This window comes from Neovison vison, chromosome 8 (genome assembly GCF_020171115.1).
Source record: "Neovison vison isolate M4711 chromosome 8, ASM_NN_V1, whole genome shotgun sequence".
Classification (NCBI taxonomy): domain Eukaryota; kingdom Metazoa; phylum Chordata; class Mammalia; order Carnivora; family Mustelidae; genus Neogale; species Neogale vison.
The window spans coordinates 86,088,182-86,107,209 of record NC_058098.1 but is presented as its reverse complement, the minus strand read 5'-3'; the positions used below and the strand labels follow the sequence as shown (position 1 = coordinate 86,107,209).

The following is a 19,028-nucleotide window of genomic DNA, read 5'->3' as shown; positions in this document are numbered from 1 at the left end:
CTGTAAGTCTGGATGAGACTTGAGAGCCTACATTTTTAACAGGCTACCAAATGTGTTGATGCTGTATACCATGGAACATATTTTATAAAACTATTATGACAGTTTGATGTTCTTCTGGCTGGGTCTTTAAATCTTAACTCTACTTCTTTTTCTCCAGCTCCTTCACATGAAATATTATTAAACTTGTTTTTGAAGCCTCATTTCTCTAGGTTCATTCCCTTTTTTCTCAGTCTGATAGCTCCTTTAATTTTGTTTTTCCCTTCCCAGAACCAACTTCATAGGTGGTCATTCAAGTTACAAGAAAGGTAGTATATAGAAAGAGGCTTTGATACAAAGAAAACTGGATTTAAATCCTTCTGCCTCTGATTTTAACAGCTCTTGCTGCCTTCGGCAGTTGACTTAGTTTACTTAACCTCTCAAAGCTTTGAATACCTTCTTAGTAGGGTTGTTGAAAGGATTAGAAATACATAAAACCCTCAGCACAATGTAAGCATAATGTAGGTCATCAAAAATTGGAAGCTGTTTTTATTCCTCCCGACATCTTGATTTGTAGAGGTGGAAGAAGAGAGGAAAAGATCTGTTCCCCAACCCAGGACCTCCCTCCCGTGTGCCACATTTAAATTTTCAGCTGCCTACTAGACCTATTAATCCAAATTCTTCAAACTTACCATTGTCAAGAAGATCTCTTCATTCTTTCAGTATCTGTTCTATCTCCTTCAATCCTGATGGAAGTTAAGGTTTCACTCTAAATGCCCAAGCCAGGAATTTGTCAGTTCCACCTTGGTTTCTCAAGTACTACTATTCTCTGTCCTCATTTCCACATTCCCCTTTGCCTGGGCTCTTTATCCTTTCACCTGGGCTCTTTTTATCTGATCTTATCTTGTTGGTTCTAGTCTCCTACTGTTTTTCACACCCTCTTCCTCCTCACACATCCTCCATAGTGCTTTCAAAGTTATTTTCCTAGAAATTATTTTTTTCTTACAAAGAGTGTTTCTTAAATGCTTTACTATGTATAAGGCAATGTTCAGGCATCGACTATATGGTGAGAGAACAGAATGAGACAGTTCCTAATGAAAAATCACAGACTAGGAAGGGCAGTAGGTATTAAAAACAAGTAAATATACAAGTAAATACAGAACAGGGTGCTGAGAGAGAATAACAGGAAGGCACCTGTGTTATATTGTATATTGGATGGTCAGAGAACACTTTCTAAGGAATTAAGATTTAAGCTGCTATCTCAAGAATGAGGAGCCAGCTAGGCAAAGAACAGGGAATATTGCTTCAGGCTGAGGATATAGCATGAGCAAAGATGCTTAGTATGTTTTAAAAGTTATATGGGGGACGCCTGGGTGGCTCAGTGGGTTAAGCCGCTGCCTTCGGCTCAGGTCATGATCTCAGGGTCCTGGGATCGAGGCCCGCATCGGGCTCTCTGCTCAGCAGGGAGCCTGCTTCCTCCTCTCTCTCTCTGCCTGCCTCTCTGCCTGCTTGTGATCTCTCTCTGTCAAATAAATAAATAAAATCTTAAAAAAAAAAAAAGTTATATGGTAGGGCATGGTTGTAGACAGAATATAGAAAATGAGGAAGAAGGAGTTATTAAGGACTTTCAGGTTTTTGTTGTGAGCAATTACTGGGTTAATAGTGGTTGACCCTCATCTACCTTTAGCTTCTCTCTCACTTCCCTTCATTACTGTGCATAAGTCATATGAAATTCTCATTGTTCTCAAAACAGTTTTGAACCTTTGCATATGTTATTGCGTAGAATAAACATCTTTGGCTGAGACCTTTTCACCCTTCAAAGCCAATCTTCAATATTACTCTTACATAATTTTCTCCAAGTTCTCCATGTTTAGATTAAGGTCTCAGGCTTTTTTACTTTTTATTGTCATTTGGTTAATATTTGTTTAATACCTCTGTTATAGCACTGATCACATTGTATTAGAATCTCTCTTTTGACGTATCTAGACACATTTTACTAAACCATGAGCTATGTGGATCCAGAGATCTAAGCTTATTGCTTTTGTGTTCCTGGGGTCTAGTGCATAGGAGCTGCTCAAAATGAATGAGTGGATATGTTTCTTATACAAAGCAGTCTGACCGTACCCCTTGAACTGGGATGAGTATTGTTTGCTTCCATGGGGTGCAGACACTACTTTTACCATATTACATTGACTTTAAATTGTTTTATATACATTTCTTAAGGACAAGAACTGAGTCTTGGTTTTCCTTGTTTACCTAGTGCCCAATACTGTGCCTAATGTGCAATGAGGAAAATTACAGTAGGCTTATAGTTTCATGGCAGAATATCTCGCCAATATAGCCTTCCTTGGATGGGCATTATGGGCGTTGGAGGTAGAAAGAATGGAGACCCAATATAATATCAGCATATCTCAAATGTTTGCTTGCTGTTTTTGATAAAGAGATGTGTTAAGTGTGTTTAAAATAAATCCCATTATTCCTTTGAAATGGCTGTGAAGATCATTTACTATCTCCCTACTGTATTAGTGATACTTTTTTTTTTCCCCAGTATTTATCTTACTTGACCTCTCAGCAACATTTGACATTGCTGACTACTTCCTACTTTTTGAAGCCTTCTTCACTTCCAGGATGCCATACACCATAGACCAGCACTTTGATGCTGTCGCTTTTTAAAAGCTCTTTTAGGAAGCACCTGGGTGGCTCAGTGAGTTAAGCCTCTGCCTTAGGCTCAGATCATGATCCCAGGGTCCTGGGATCGAGCCCCGCATTGGGCTCTCTGCTCAGCGGGGAGCCTGCTTCCCCGACACTCTTTCTTTCGCTGCCTGCCTCTCTACCTACTTGTGATCTCTGTCTGTCAAATTAATAAATTTTAAAAAATAAAATAAAATAAAATAAAATCTCTTTTAGGAGGTGCTACTGTTCTTTCAGATTCCTAAATTTTTGAACTCCTCAAGGCTTAATCTTGGGCTTTCTTCTCATACTCTATACTCATTGCCTAGGTAATTTCATTTGTTTTCAGGTTTGTATTTCCAGCCCAAGCACCAGACCTGTATGTATAATTGCCTCTAATGCTCTATGGATGTCTCCAAAAAGGTACCTCAAATTCCCATGCTCAAAGTCAAACTTAACAGAAGCTTCAGCAGTACCTAGCTATAAAAGTTGTTGAAGAGTGATTTATTACCCTTCATAAAAATTAATTTCCAGGGCTGTCCTTCTACCCCACCAAATTCTCTTTAGCAAGAAATAGTTTCTATACTAAAGTAAATATTTAACTGACCAAAATCCAAGTACCTAGAAATTGACTATCAAAGGAACTACAATAAATCTTTATTGAACTACTACTATAAGCTAAGCACTTGGTCTAATTCTCAAAACAACCCTTTGAAGTAGGTAATATTATATTGTTGTAAGGTAATAGACTGTAGTGTTTATAAGTGTGGACTCTTTAAGACCTCCCAGGTTCCCATCCCAAATGCCAGCCCTACCACTTATTAGCTGTGTGACCTCTGGTGATTTACTCATCTGGACCTCAGTTTCCTCATAAAACAGAGAAGGTATTATTTGTCCCCCAAAAACATAATTAGGAGTTAAAGAACTAATATGTAAAGTTCTTTCAAAAATACCTGGTACCTATTATGATAAGCACTACATACATGTTAATATTATTACTATCTTAGGCTTATGGGTGAGGAGATTGAGCCTCAGTAGGGTTGGTCCAAGACTTATAACTATTAAATGACAGTGCCAGGAGTCAACATAGACAGTCTGACTACAGAATTCCCTCAACCACTCTATTTTATTTCATCTCAACTAATAATAACATATCTCATCCTCTGGCATACAAGACTCCATATATCTCACTGTGATCATACAAGTATTGTAATTCATTCTAGTACTCATACCTGGTGTTTAAAATGTAAAAGATCTAAAATATTTAGTTAAAAGCTCACTTGAATATGATTTGGGAAACACAAGGATATACATCTAAATTCCATATTACTCTACATGCATTGTTTTTCTCTTTTTCTTGTTAGCCGTTAAGTCTCCAAAATCCCTAGAAAGGAGGAGTACTAATTTTAAATATTAAAGTATCTTTAGTTGTTGTGAATTACTTACTCTTTTAAATCTTTTGCTAAATATTTTCAGAATGACTTGGAAGCTCAAAAGCATGTCATATTCAGATATTATGCTTAAAATCAGTAATTTTTATGGTTATGATGAACTATACCTTTTGAAATCATGTAGTTATTTGCCTATTTTTAAAAGTCATAGACATTTCAATTTTTCAAGGAAAAGTTTTCCTTTTAATTTTTTCAGCTGCTTTTTGAATCAGAACTTTGACTTTAGTATTTTGAGGTCTTGTATTAGATTTTTATATCGTTGAATCTGCTTAATTTTGTAAGTTTTAACCCCTGACTCTCATTTAGGGCTTTGGTTAAAAAAAAAAAAAAAAAGTACATCTGGTTATAGTTTCTATAGATGATTTACTCCCCCACTTCCCCATTGCTTATTATTTCTTTTTTCCGTTGTTGGTTTTTTATTTTATTTCTTTGTGGCCAAAAGACAAAGACACCTTTGTGTTAAGACAATATAAAGGCAGAAGATAAAAAGTCTTCTATAGGGTGCCTGGGTGGCTCAGTGGGTTAAAGCCTCTGCCTTCGGCTCAGGTCATGATCCCAGGGTCCTGGGATCAAGCCCCACATCAGGCTCTCTGCACAGCAGGGAGTCTGCTTCCTCCTCTTTCTCTGCCTGCCTCTCTGCCTACTTGTGATCTCTGTCTGTCAAATAAATAAATAAATAAAATATCTAAAAAAAGAAAAAAGAATTGCCAACCTAAAAAAAAAAAAAAAGTCTTCTATAGCCTTTGAACTTAGCAAGAAGGGGATCTTGAGAAGAAGAGTGGACTTTGAAAAACAAAATCATTTATGAAGAAGAGTGTTTTGCCATGTTTTTGGAATGGAATTCTGTGGCGTAGTGTATTTATTCTTGGGGAAACAAACTCTATTGTGACAGAAAACTCCACTCAAACTGGCTTAAGAAGGGAAAAGTTTTATTGGTCTGTGTAAACTGGACCAGGATAGGTGTGGCTTCAGGAATGGCTCCACCCAAGGCTTTAATAATGTTAAGACTCAATTTCTGTGCTTTTCCTGCCTGGCACTACTTCCTCTCTGTTGGCTTTATTCTCCAGCCCTACCTGAGTAGAAGATAACTTTAACCCCTTCAGCCCCTAAATCCCTGCAGGGTGATTTGTATCCAGAAAGATGTGACCATCTGTTTCCTAGAAGGCCCAGCAAAAGCCTCACTGCATCTTATTGGCTCAGACTGGCCTGCTCTGTGGCCACAGGAATGTGAAGCTTGGATTGTCTGGGAATGAGCTATATGCCTACCCATCAAGTTTGAAGGCATATGTAGTCAACTCCACCAGATATATATAGACTGTAATTTCCAAAAAGGAAATGAGGATACCATTATATTGCAGGAAGGGTGATGTATGCTGGGCAACAGAAAATAGATGTTCTTAACTCTTGTTGTATATTTTCATTTTAAGAGTTGGGACTCAACTAAAGAAAGACCAGTTTGATTGATTGATTGTTTTTTTTTAATTTAGTATTCAGTGCTAATTTGGAATTTGTATGACTTCCCTTCCAAATTACTGTTTTAAAGCAATATATAAATGGGAATTGCTAGGATTTTTCAACTTTGAAGAGCTTTGAGAATATCAAAATTTTAAAATTGGGGCTACTTTAATAAATTCCATACTACTAATTTTTGTATTAGTTATGGAATCACATTTGCTGATAACTAGTTCTTGTGATATGCAAGTGTCTTTAGGGATTCACATGTTTTTCTAGGTTAATACTTCTTTAATGCCTTAAGCAGACTGGGCTTTAGACCAAAAAGTTCATAAACAACCATGAAATCTAAGGTTCTATTATAGACACTCAGGGCCTTGGGGAGAGGATGAGCAGTAAGTGGTGATGAGGGACACTAACAAAGGCTTCATGTATTCATTACTGTAACTGATTTTAGTCTGAAAATGGAAACTCAGTTATTACTGAAAAGGCGAATAAAGTACCTGTTGTACTTTTATTCTTTTTGACACCAAAAATATGAAATGAAGTGGAAAATTTTATTTACAATTTGGTCTCTAATATAATTATTTAGATAGCTCCTCCTATTTTTTTTTTTAAGCTTTTATTTATTTTGTCAGGGAGAGAGAGAGAGTGCACACACAAGCAGGGGGAGCAGCAGGCAAAGGGAGAAGTAGGCTTCCCTCTGAGCAGGGAGCCTATTGTGGGACTGGATCCCAGGACCTTGGGATCATAACCTGAACCGAAGGCAGAGGCTTAATTGACTAAGTCACCCAAGGGTCCCACTCCTTTCATTCTTTATGTTACATTCATATATATGTGAATGATATATATCCCCCAAAAGCTTTACCATCCTATAGTATTTAGAAAATTTTAGGTTTTTTCTTTTAAATTTCTTTCTTTCTTTCTTTCTTTTTTTATTTTTTTATTTTTTTTTAAAGATTTTATTTATTTATTTGTCAGAGAGAGAGGGAGAGAGAGCGAGCACAGGCAGACAGAGAGGCAGGCAGAGGCAGAGGGAGAAGCAGGCTCCCTGCCGAGCAAGGAGCCCGATGTGGAACTCGATCCCAGGACGCCGGGATCATGACCTGAGCCAAAGGCAGCTGCTTAACCAGTTGAGCCACCCAGGCGTCCTTCTTTCTTTTTTTAAAATTTTGTTTATTTTAGAGAGAGAGAGGGGCAGGGAGAATCCCAAGTAGACGCCACACTGAGCACAGAGCCTGACTCAGGGACTGAGCCCAGAACCCTAAGATCATGACCTGAGACGAAATCAAGAGGTGGATGCTTAACCAACTGAGTCAACCAGATGGCCCCAGATTTCTTGACACCACAGAAATATTAATGCTTTACTCACCAAATTAAAATGAAGACTTCAGGGGTGCCTGAGTGGCTCAGTTGGTTAAGCACCTGCCTTTGGCTTGGGTCATGGGGTTCCCTGCTCAGCTGGAAGCCTGCTTCTCCCCTTCCCCTGCCCCTCCCCCCTGCTTGTGCTTTTTCTGTCTCTCTCCAATAAATAAAATCTTTAAAAAATGATAACAAAATGAAGACTTCATAAGCTCTAACTTAAACATACATTTAGCATTTTCTTTTCTTTTATTAACAAAGTTCTGCAAAATGAGCAAGGCAATTTTTCCCTTAAAAAAGTTTTCATCTTTAATAGTGGGTGGCACAAGACCCATATCTACTATAATGCAAAGCTGGATATAAGGATAAGTATTTAGGAAATAAAGAAAGACTTCCTTTCTGGAAAAGGCATATCAAATGGGTCTTGAAACATTATCAGAATTTTTTACAGGTAAATAGTGACAACATTAAAACAACCATTGTTTACTGAGCATTTAATTATAATCAGTTTCATTTTTTTTAAGATTTTATTTATTCATTTGACAGACAGAGATCACAAGTAGGCAGAGGGGCCGGCAGAGAGAGAGAGGAGGAAGCAGGCTCCCTGCCGAGCAGAAGCCCATTGTGGGGCTCCATCCCAGGACCCTGAGATCATGACCTGAGCCAAAGGCAAAGGCTTAACCCACTGAGCCACCCAGGTGCCCCATAATCAGTTTCATTTTTTTTGTCAGAAACATGTGATATATCATTTTTAAATCTGGGGGAAAGTTGGAAGAATTTGAATTATGGTGGATCCTAAAGACAAATGGTTTAACACTTAAAAACCAAAAGTAATGGATCTTATTGGGACACATCATATGGGAAGCTTTCTATTTCAGCCACCACAGTAACTCTTTGTAGTATAAGTTGAAAATCATTTCTAACAAAAATTACATTGTTTCTCAAGATGTAATCAATGATTCGAATAAAAAAATTCTACACACATTTCCTTAGAAGGGTCTAGATTAATCTTCTAACATTGTTAAAGAAATTCCCGTGATTGTATATGGATCAGCAATATTAGCAATTGTAGTCTGTACTCTATACATCTTCTAGAATCAACAACATATTAATGTGCTTGGTTTTTATATATGTATTAATGTGTTTTTCAAATGTAAGATCATTCATTTAAAGTGAGCTTTCCAAAATACAGTGTGACTTTAAATGAGTGGTCTTGGAAAATTTATAAATACTCTAAATGTTTATTGAAGAACATTTTCATAATACAAAGAAGAGAATAATAAATTTCATAGTTTTTAAGAAGTTAAGTCTTCTTTTGGAGTACTAAGAGGAGTAATTAGACAAAACCTATTCAAATATTATTTTAATTGCAGTTTATTGAGTTACATATAAAAAAGAGGCCAAATTAGTTTAAACAAATAAGATTTGAATTTATGGTATTCTGAGTCTCGTATTTTTTCATTGAATGTCAGGGGTATGTTAAAGTTCCCACATATATGTTTCTAAACAAAAGATTGTTCTGACAGTAAGTTTAAGTCATTTTCACAAATTATCGCTGTCTAAAAATTTCCCTTGACTTCACATTTTGTTCTGAATGTCTTGGTTTCTTTCCTCCTCCTACACAATGTAGAAGGCAAGTGAAGCAGGAGTTGCAAAGTAACACAGTAAATTTAAGAATGCTGGCTTTTTTCCAAAACAAAAAAACCTTTATTATAAGAATGCTTTTTATTGATACCAAGTGGGGGGGCTTTTGGCAAGTGTTCAGTAAATGTGTGAATAACCTAATTGATTTAGCTGGAATGAATAGTAGAAGCTTTGCCATTTGTCCTTGTAGATATTTGGCTCAGTAAACACAGTAATAGACCAAACACTTTATGGTGAAAGGTTAAGATAAAAAAAAATCCACCAAACTTAACTGATCCAAATATCAGCAATTTTATGTCTGTGTCAGGGACTTCAAAGAGAAAGAATAATATGTTAATTAAAATATGTTTTATTCTATTATAAAAAATTGTTAACTTATATAAAACCCAATTTTTTGACAGCTCTTAATATGTGAAAATATTAATAGAGGAGATCCTTGCTGAGAATTGTAAGCTATATGAATTTTAAAGATGTGTGTAGAAATTTAAACATATTGTCATATTCTCTATAATAAAACTCCAGTAAAAGCAGGAGTCATTATTAGGACAAATAATTAAAGATGACAGTAGAAGCAAATTAAAATTTTTTTAAAAATTCATTATAGATGTCACATTAGTTTTAGCTCAGTCTTTAACTGTTTAAAAATGTAAAATTTTAGGGGATTTTTGAGATCCTGTAAAAAAATATTTTCCCTAGTGAGAGGAAGAGAAGAAGAAATGTTGATGGCAATTGAAATGCATACAGTACTTTTATTCATTCATTCATTCTTCTCATTTATGTGAGAGAGAGAGAGAGAGTGTGCACAGAGCCAGGGGTGGGGAGTGGGGGATAGAGGGGCAAAGGGAGAGAGAGAATCCTAAGCAGGTTCCATGCTCAGTGCAGAGCAGACCCCGGGCTCAATCTCACAACCCTGAAATCATGACCTGAGCCAAAATCAAGAGTCGGATATCCAACAGACTGAACCACCCCAGTGGCCCTACAGTGCTTTTTTTTTTTTTTTTTAAGATCTTATTTATTTATTTGATAGAGATCACAAGGAGGCAGAGAGGCAGGCAGAGAGAGTGGAGGAAGCAGGCTTACTGCTGAGCAGAGAGCATGATGTGAAACTTGATCCCAGGAGCCTGAGAACATGGCCTGAACCAAATGCAGAGGCTTAACCCACTGAGCCACCCAGGCGCTCCCCTACGGTGCTTTTAAAAAGCACCTGGGCTCCTGGGTGGCTCAGTCAGTTAAGTGTCTCCCTTCGACTCAGGTCATGATCCCAGCATCCTGGGATCCAGATCCATGTTGGGCTCCCTGCTCTGTGGGAAGATCTGCTTCTCCTTCTGCCTGATGCTTCCCCTGCTTGTGCCCTCTATCAAATAAATAAACAAAATATTTTAAAAATTAAATATTAAAAAACAAGAAGTGAATCCAGTCTTTCAGTCTTTCAGTCTTCTAAAAGCATAGAAGTAGGGACACCTGGGTGGCTCAGTGGGTTAAAGCCTCTGCCTTCAGCTCAGGTCATGATCCCCAGGGTCCTGGGATTGAGCCCCACATCGGGCTCTCTGCTCAGCAGGGAACCTGCTTCCCCCTCTCTCTCTGCCTGCCTCTCTGTCTACTTGTGCTCTCTCTGTGTCAAATAAATAAAGTCTTTAAAAAAAATTTTCAAATCCTCTTAAAAAAAAAAAAGCATAGAAGTATATCATGTATAACTTTATTTGATTGTAAAACTATCACGTGATTTAGAAAGGATATCTCAGAAAAATTCTAGTGGCAAAAAAAGGGTGTTTTTCCTAATTTTAATAGTTCCTTTTGGAGAGGAATATTTCTCATTTAATCTTTGTATCTGCGACTCCTTGCACAGTGGCTGACCCATTGTAGGCACCATGTAAATGTGGTAAATGTGTACTGAACTAACCTCAATTTTAGAAATTACGGAATAGGATAGTGTTATCTTTCTGGGCTTTTAAAACTATACTTCTCCCCTCCCCACACACCCACTTTTGTATCTCCATTTTGGTGCAAATAGGTTCTCAGTTTTGAGTGTGAAGAAAACTGGTTGATATTTTCATCTCCCCAATCTTAGTTTTGAGCTGAAAGTACTTAAAAGAGAACTAGATTTAACAGCATACCATCTTTTCAGGTATCTGCAGTAGAGAATATAGTTTCTAAATGATATGAATGGGAAGAATCTGTTTTTATCTGAGATGATTGATGGAAAAAAGTCAGTCAACCAAGGAGAGAAGCTTTCTGAATAAAGGATCTACTCCTTATCTAGCAGTCAGTCCTAATGAATGTAATTAGAGGGAAGCTAAATTCTGATTTTCAAATGTTAACTGAGGCAAAAACCTAGATTTTCCAGGTAAGTTCCAATTTCAGGTATAGTAATCCTTTGACAACAAGGAATAGAACTGTGGTTAGCAAAGTTGCAGTTGTTTCAGTCAAGCTCTCATTGGAAATAGACTTGGAGAAAAACAGTTAAAACCGCATTAAATGAATACATTTTTAGTACAACAGAGTTCCGGAAGACATCCACTACCAATTCAAGCCATATTCACCAGAGTCAATCAACTCATTTAACATTGTTTCGGAAACATTGCTATGGTATCGTAATCTACTAAAGCATAGTCTCCCAACAAGTGTATATAGAAACGTGCCTTTGAAAAGTTTTCAAATCAGTTTTTTTTTAATTTTAAGATTTTATTTATTTATTTGAGACAGAGAGGGAGGGTGACCCAGAACACCGGCAGGGAGGATAACCATAAGAGACTCGTAATCTCACAAAACAAGGGTTGGGCGGGGGGGTGGGTAGGGAGAGGGTGGTTGGGTTATGGATATTGGGGAAGGTATGTGCTTTGGTGAGTGCTGTGAAGAGTATAAACCTGGTGATTCACAGACCTGGGGCTTTAGTACCCCTGGGGCTAATAATACAATTTATGTTAATTTTTTAAAAAAGGGAAGAAGAAGCAGGCTCCAGGTTGAGCAGGAAGCCCAACTTGGGGCCCCACCCAAGACCCTGAGATCATGACCTAAGCCAAAGGCAGAGGCTTAACCAACTGACCCACCCAGGTGCCCCTCAAATCAACTCTTAATGGCATGGAATTTGATGAGTTTAATGCTTTAATTCGACCTTGTTGTATTGTTTTTGTTTAATAAGCATCAGCAAAAGGGTTAATAACAACCTGGGCTTTTGCAAATTAATATGTTTTGAGGAAATGTTTTTTCTGGTCTTGGTAGTCCATCATTGAAAAAATATGAGGTAAAAAATTTTCTCTATTGTGAGGCTATAAAGGGGAATCAAAATTTTTGTTTGCACTAAATTTTTAAAAATGAAGTGTTTTATTTTGGTGTATAATACTAAAAGTCATAATTGGTGATTTCTTCGGTTTTCTTCCAACTTACCCCACCCAGCTTCTCAGTAAACTCAGACTTGGTCAAATTTGTCCTGGTTCTCAGTACCTTAAAGTATAAAGACCATGTCCAACATCAGAGATTTCTTTTGATCAATTTTGACCTGGCTGGTTTCAGGTAGTTTCATAAGCATCTTCTAGCTCCATATACAGTTTTTTATTCCTATTACGTATTTGTATTGCAGAAGCATCTATGCAACTCACCTCACTTGAGGAGCCACATTACTGGCCTGTTCTTAATCCATTCACCCTGAGGAAAAATAGAGATATAAACCCATCCCTCTCTGGTAACCTTCCTTAGGAAAAGAGCCCCCACTCTGGGAGATGTTGAACAATACACAATAGTACACAAATGCTGAGGGATCCCACGCCAGCCCCTTATATTCATCAATATAGATTTTTCTAAATAGTAAAAAATTGATAAGACATGTGAGGAGAATCAGTAACTAGAAAAAAAACGCCATGCTGCCTGTGCCTTTGGGGCTTCCCATAGCTTACTTCATCCATTTTGGCTTAATGCATATGGCATATATTTCCCTCTCTATATTCAGATTGCCTTCTCATACTGTTTTATTCTGAAAGAGAACTCGTTTTTTGAGATGACTTCCCAAGAATCCCTAAAGTGAGTTTCATATCTGCTACTACAGCCTACATTTTGGGTCATACTATTCCAAAATTCCACCCAAATTTGGCAAAAACCCATTTTTCCATAATTTGGTAATAATCCAGACTAAAAATATGAATTTGACATAATACATTATTTTTATTGTAGGTATTTTTGGCAGATAACTTCTGGCCCTGGTTTGATTGATTGACCTTTTCTGTGTTAGAATGATGGAAAGGACAGGGGCTTAAATTCAGATCATAACTTTTGCCACTCAGTTTCAAAATGACCTTGAGCAAATTATTTAGCCTGTTTTCCGTATCTGTTATAAGACAGTTATAAAGTTTGAGTTTAATGTATATAAAGTTCTTAATACCTGTTACCTAGTAGATAATACGTTTTTTCGCCTCTCTGAAACCTTGTTTAAAGAATTTTGATTAATTCCAGAATAAAGTTCAATCTCTTTACCTTACCCTGATCCTTAAGGCCCACTATATAGGGCACTTCTTTGCCTTTTAGCTGTATCTCATTCAGTTATTAGACATTTATTCAGTGCTGGCTGATAGTGACTGAGCTTATAGAGACATACTGCTTTGATTTCCAGACTTTTACTGTTTTTTTGGTCTAACCAGTCCCTCACTCGAGGGAACCTGCTTACTTGTTCTTTCTTGAGACTCACTATAGTTTTTACTCCTTGCCTTTTTTTGTCTTGATGTATGTGTTTCTTCTGACCTGCCATTTCTCTGGTCTTGTCTGTCCATCATCTATTTCACAAGGCACAACTCAAATACCCCTCCTATGAGGATTTCCCTGGATGTTCTTCCACTGAAGTGGTAATACTTTTCTTTGAGGTCTTACAGTACCTCTGGTCTTTTGCTTTAATGTAGTTATCTGTCCTGTACTGATTTGGGTTGAGCTGATTGATTTGTACCCTTTTTCCTAACAATAAGGAAATAAGTGGTGGTATAGGGAATCACACCATTTGCACGCATTCGAATACTCCTGTAGCTTCTGGTATTATAGTGAATGCTCACTAATAATTTGTTGGATTAGTAATTGCACTATTAGTTATCTAGATGCACAAAATTAAAAGTAAGGAGAGGGGTGCCTGGGTGGCTCAGTAGTTAAGTGTTCAACTATTGATCTCTGCTTAGGTCTTAATCTCAGGGTTGTGAGTTCAAGCCCTGCATTGGCCTCCATACTGGGCATGGAGCCTACTTTAAAAAAAAAAAAAGTAAGGCGAACACAGCCCTCAGTATGAAAACTGTTAACATCTAAGTTAATTAAACTCTAAGGGAAGCCTACAATTACTGTTGTAAGTACAAAAAAAATCACAAATAAGCATTTAATGGAAAATACCAATCTAGAATATTGGAAGAGGGATGGCTCTTTATAATCTTGTTGTGTAGCTATATCATCATCTGGTAACCTAGAAATAATAGCTTTTAAACTATTTTTAGTTATTTAACCAAATAGGACTGTAAGCTAATATTTGTAGCTAATATTTCCTTTTATAAGAAGGTGGTAAATATAAGTGAAGTGTATTCCTGAATTGTGTGAGTCATATTAGTAAATTATGGAACATGTGGAGTGGGACATGGAAACCCCCGATTTATAGTCTGTTAGTCAGAAGTAGAAATAGCCTGAGATTTGCAACTGTTTTTGGAAGTGGGATTGTCTTTTGGGACTGAGCTCTTTAACTTGTGGGTCCTGAGTTAACTCCAGGTAGGTAGCATCAATTGAATTGAATTGTTGGACACCCCCTTGGTGTCAGAGAATTGATGAACTGATTGATGTCAAAGGAAACACTGTGCTCCATTGCATTCATTGAAGGTGATATAAGATGTCAGCAAAACATAAACCAAGAAAACTCATGTCTGCAATTAAAGCCAGATTGAAACAATATGAGGTTAGAAATTCCAAGCCTAATTGTGTATTTTGTGATTTCTGGTACCAAACGCATTTGGTTTGGGAAAGTCTTAAGCTGTTTGTAAAAACTTGTAGAATGTTCAAATGATTACTTCCTTCCATTTCTCTGGTTCAACAAGTAATAGGAGTTAAAATAGGTATAGTTTTTTAATTTGCAAATTCTAAAGTTGCATAAGTTCTTCTGATCTTTTATTCTTCAAAAGATCAGTATTTGAATTCCAGATGTACTCCAGTATTCAGTAATCTCAAGTTTATGGCAGGGTTTTGTGTTTTTTTTTTAATGTGGTACTATTTTGTTTCTTTGTTATTTATTATAACAGCTTTATTGAGATATAATTTATATACCATACAGTTTACCCATGTTAAAGTGTATTCTTCACTGGATTTTAGCATAGTCACAGAGTTGTGCAACCATCATCACAATCAATTTAAGGACATTTTCATCAGCTGGAGAAGAAACCTCATAGCCTTTAGCCATCACTCCTCAAACCCCACTTACCTGCCCTCATCCTGTTTCTGGATTTGCCTATTCTGGACATTTCATGTAAATGGAATCATATAATAATGTAGACCTTTGTGAGTGGCTTCTTTCATTTAACATAATGTTTTCAAAGTTCATCTATGTTGTAGCATCTCTCAGTACTGTCAAAAGTTCATAAAGAAAACAAAAGTAATATCAATCACTTATGTAGAAATTAGTAAAAGTTTATTGAACACACATCAAAAAGACAATTTGCAAACCAGGAGCGCTCAAACCAAAACATGGAATGAGACTCAGACGTATATTGTTATAAAGCACCTTAGATAGTGTGAAGGCATGAATGTTTATTCTTTACGGTGACAACTTGCAATTTTGGAATTTTCTTAAAGATAACTGGTTACTGCTCACCCCTTATCAATTTGGGAGAACTGTTTTGCTTATGATTTTTAGAAGTGACCCAGGTCAAGTTACCATCACTTATCTTGCTTAATAAGCTAAGTTAAACTTTGTATGACTGTTCAGGGAGTTCTCAAGTCTGGTCACCATTTGTGTTTTATCCTAACAGGTCTTTATTCCTTTTTATTACCAAATATTCTGTTGTATGGACAGACGACATTTTGTTTATTCATTCATCAGTTGATGGACATTTGGGTTGTTCCACTCTGACCATATGAATAATGGTGCCTTGTACATTCATCCATAAGTCTGTATGTGAACATATATTATCGTTTCTCTTGGATATATACCTAGGAGTAGAATTTCTGGTCGTATGATAACTCTTTTAAGGAACTGCCAGGCTGTTTTCCAAAATGACTGCTCCGTTTTACTTTCCTACCAGCAATGATTGAGGGTTCCACCTTTTCCACCTCCTTGCCAATACTTATCTTTATCTTTTACTATGGTCATCCTAGAGGCAGTACCTTTGATATCTAGGTTTCTTTGATTTGTTTAAGGAGACTTCCAGATTAGCAAAAGCCCACAAAGTGGGAGAGTGAACAGACAGTTCAGGCAGGCATAGCCCCTCTGATGAGCAAAAAGAAACAAATCTCCATGGTATGCCTGTCATCACACTTTTATTTATCTAATTTTCAGCTTCCTCTTTATGATATAAATTATTATACCAAGCAGCACAACAAATAATAGAGCTAAAGGTGAATACTTGGCTGTCTCATATGATAATACTTGCACAGTATAAGATATGAGTTACATGTTGGGTTACTGTTCTGTTCTTTAGTGCTTGTGGTCTTGCCTCCAAAACTAATGAAACTCCAAAACTAATGAAACAGAAGTCAAAAGATCTGGGGGTGGGGGAAGAGAAGAAATCAGAAGATCTGTTAGCTAGCTCCACAACTTAGTCCTATAACTTCATCAAATAACTTACCCTCTCTGGGTAGATTTTTCTCATCTATAAAATGAGGGAATTGAAAGAAAAATTGTGCAAGTTGAATAGGAAGGATATTTTTTATCCTTCCTATTTTTTAAGGTTCTTTCCAGCTATAGAATGTGATTATATGGTGCAGTAGTACCGGTGACTTTCTTTTCCTTCTTCTTCCTTTTCTTCTTCCTCTCCTTCTTCTTCTTATTCCTTCTTCCTTTTTCCTTTTTTCTTTCCCCCCTCCTTGTTGAAAAATCTTTGGCTCCATTATGTCTTTTTCTCAGAAGGATTGGAGGTAGATGGACTTGGCAAGTGAAAAACCAGGAACATGTAGATACTGACTAAAGACGTTACAGAGTAGCCAATGCCATTTGTATGAATTTGCTTATGTGGTAGAAGAACATGACCTACACATCATCAGTGAGGCAGAACTAAAGGATGAAATAATTTACACACCTGCTGTAGGCGTGGCTAGAGGTAAAGGGAGTATGAGGAGTAAGTCCTTAATTGCTTCCGTGGAAGTTTTCAGAGACCATTAGAGAAGAAGCACGCTGTCAGAGGTTAGTTGTGTCCAAAGGTGAAATCAAAACCTAAACTTACAAGAAGAAAAACAGGACCATAAGAAAAGAAACATCTGAAAAGATCTAGAAATTATGAGGTAAGTATACTTTGTTTTGTTTAGCCTTTTTCCAGAATGATTTTTAAAAGTTCTCAGGGTACTATAAGTTTATCACTGGTCCTGAAGCTCAACTGAGATACTTGCCTGAAGTTCAGACATTGTAGATAGAGACCAGGAAGTTTAAGACACCTGTAAACCAAGCTATATAGGGGTAGGGGGAAGGTCACTGAAATTCAGGCCCATTTGTCAACATTTGGAAACTTTGATTCCCACCAACCAAGAAAAGTTCTTAAAGTTTTTGTTTTTGTATTTGACTGGTCTACATGGTATTATTAATCATACATTCTTATAAATAAAGCACATGTGAAAAGCAAAAAGTAGGGGCATCTGGCTGGTTTAGTAGGTAGATCATCTGACCCTTGATCCTCGCAGTCATGAGTTCAAGCCTCACGTTAGGTGTAGAGATCACTTAAATAAATAAAACTTGAAAAAAATGAAAAGAAAGAAAAAAGTAGAATTCAGACTGGGAAAGAGGAGCTTGGGGATTTCATTCTAGCCCTTCCGTCCCTTATGAATATGGGTCTTTGTCTCATTTATAAAAATAACCCACCATACTCACTTAGAAAATATGGAGGTTTTGTCTTTAATGTTTTCTTAGAATTCTTTAAGAAAACTATATTCCCTCAGGAGACTATTTGGTATAAACACAGAGCTTGAAATACATAAGGACCTTTTATAATCTTAATGCTCTAGTGTTAATCATTAAGGTAGTTCAGGAGCTACTTATATCTCAGTTACCTTAGTTGTTGAGCAAGAAACACACTTCCAAAATTAAGAGAGTTGATATGTTGGTCTAAAGACTGGCACATCCTCAGGTTTTGTTGTAGACTCAGGTTTAAGGCATAGTCACAACTGCATTCTATTTCGTTTGAGTATTTGACCTGTCATGTCTGGCTTCTTGAGCAGTTTCATCAGCCCAGAATCAGATGACAAGGCAGGATCACCAAATAGCAAAATCTTAGAATAGTAGGATATAGAATAGAATAGAATAGATCATTTTTACAGATATATTTCCTGAACTGGACATGCATCTACACTAGTTAAACAAAAGCAGACCACTGGAGCAGATTTTCTTCATGGTAACTGAAGTGGGCCTGCTGCCAGCAGAAGGGGCGAAGGAAGTATTATGCAGATTTACTGAAGAATAGCTTCAGGGGATATGACGCAGATATGGAATGCTGGGAAGCAAGAGAAGTAAACTTGCAGCTATAACATAGAGGGGGGTTTATTTTATGCCAGGGTGTTAGGTAATAAGGTATTATAAGACTTAGGCCAACTGAAAGCACTTTTGTGGGAATATCAGCCCCTGTTAGTGGGTGGAGAGTATGGATGGGTTTGCATATGCAGCTCATTGAACAGGCATGAACTAGCCTTTACTCTTGTGACTTAATTGGCATGCTTTAAAAAAGAAATCTTAAATATAATTAAGTTCACCTTTGACTGTGTAGAGGAATAACTGAGTTCCATGCACAACCCTTAACCTTAAGAAAACACATTTCTTAGAAGGAATGGGGGAATTTGGAGTAGCAGGGAATTAACTCTTCAAATGAAGTTTACAAGAGCAGCTGAAGTCAGTAAGTAGGGTGCCCTCAGTAGCTATTTGAGGAATGTTAAACAATCCCAACTCACCGCTGGGTATTGCTGTTGATTCTCCATGTTCATGAGCACCAGATAAATCTAATTTATTTTAAAATACAAAACTAGAAATAAAAAAACATGATCAATTGAAAATGTGATTGAATGTTCAGCTGTTCTTATGTCTGGGTTAATGTAGTGTTTTGTAACAAGACCAAAAAAGTCTGATTCATTAGATAATACCAAATGGATATTATTTCTTTATATGTGAATTGCATTGATTCTTCTGGGTTTTTTTTTTTAATGGCAGATTTCTTAACAGATTTTTATATTAAATCTGTTAAAAATAGATTATTACACTATCATGGAAAGGTAGTTCGGTATTGTAGTTATAACTCTGACATTTTTAGAGCGTTTTTATAGTTAATTCAGTCAGCC

General features: G+C 36.8%; 1 protein-coding gene across 2 annotated transcripts in view; it reads left to right on the top strand.

Moving 5' to 3' along the window:
* Positions 1-19,028, top strand: part of PELI1 (pellino E3 ubiquitin protein ligase 1) — a 57,572-nt gene that overhangs the window by 11,222 nt on the left and 27,322 nt on the right. The window contains exon 1 of one of the 2 annotated variants that reach the window (XM_044264088.1): positions 16,874-16,994. The exons of the other annotated variant lie outside the window; for it this stretch is intronic. The gene's annotated coding sequence lies outside the window, so the exon portion shown is untranslated. Of the gene's footprint in view, positions 1-16,873; positions 16,995-19,028 lie in introns of those variants that run through there. 2 annotated transcript variants of the gene reach the window in all.